The sequence below is a fragment of the Echinops telfairi genome, unplaced genomic scaffold, assembly GCF_000313985.2.
Source record: "Echinops telfairi isolate 266 unplaced genomic scaffold, ASM31398v2 ScPeMD7_7;HRSCAF=31, whole genome shotgun sequence".
NCBI lineage: Eukaryota > Metazoa > Chordata > Mammalia > Afrosoricida > Tenrecidae > Echinops > Echinops telfairi.
In genome coordinates, this window is record NW_022103904.1 from 6,266,408 (window position 1) to 6,267,551 (window position 1,144).

At 44.5% G+C, this 1,144-nt stretch overlaps 1 protein-coding gene across 1 annotated transcript in view; it reads left to right on the forward strand.

The window, feature by feature from the left end:
* Positions 1-1,144, forward strand: part of SUGCT (succinyl-CoA:glutarate-CoA transferase) — a 917,561-nt gene that overhangs the window by 297,875 nt on the left and 618,542 nt on the right. The gene's annotated exons all lie outside the window — the stretch shown is intronic.

Here is a 1,144-nt window from a genome sequence, read left to right on the forward strand (position 1 = left end):
ACTCTCTTCTCATGTTCCGAGAAGCCATTGTGAGGCAGAAGTAATTGAACTTAGTTTATAGGCGAGGAAGATGAGGCACAAAGAATCTGTTGCTTAGCCAGGCAAACCTAGCCCGGAAGTGAATAGGCCTGACCCTGTACAAGAACAGGAGGAGGTGACCTCTTCATAAGTGTCTGTGCTCTCCTGCTGGGTAGCTCTAGGCCTGACTAGATTTTTTAAGCCATGTTCTAACTTCATTACTATGTCAGCCAATGATTTGCTGTGGGAGACACAACAGGAATTTGTGACTGTTAGTACCATAGGGTCTGCCAACAATTTATGAATACTGTGCTCCCGATTATGCATTTAGTCTTTGAGTGAGTTCTTTACCAAGTGCTAAGGAGTTCTGGTGGTGTGGAGGTGAGGAGTTGACCTGCTACCTGCGAGATCAGCAGTTTGAACCCACCAGCTCTTCTGCAAGAAAAAGATGAGGCTGTCTGTCTCTGTAAGTATTTACAATGTTGGAAACTCTAGGGAGCAGCTCTATGATGTCCTATAGCACAGGTGTCAAACTGGCGGCCTGCGGGCCGTATGTGGTCCTAAGGTAATTTTTTGTGGCCCACGATGCTCTGAAATAAAGTGAAAATAGAAAAAGTTGTTATGAAGAAAATAGCGCTTAAGGGGGATCGAGGTAATACCGTACACACAATTCCCTCATTACATTTTATTTCAGAGCTTCGTGGGCCACAAAAAATTACCTCAGGGGCCGCATGCAGCCTGCGGATCACCGGTTTGACACACCGGTCTGACACACCGGTCCTATAGAATTGCTGAATTGAAAGGAATTCAGGCTCAGTGGGTCCCACATGATGACTTCTGCCCTTTAAGAACAGAGAAGGAAAAAGGTGTGCAGAGAAAGTAGTGAGCAACGACACAGCGCTTGTGTGGATGAACCATTGGGCTTGTCGACAGACCACCAAGAGGACCGCACAAGAAAGATCAGAGACATGATGTGAATCAAAAGGTGGAGTCTCAGCCAAGTGACAAATAGTATGCAGTGCTATAGAGAGGTGTTATGGGATAAAGGTTTAAAAAATCCCACCAAATTAGGCAATTAGAGATCAAGCAAAAATATGGATATAAATCAAAGAAACTGTATTTAAAA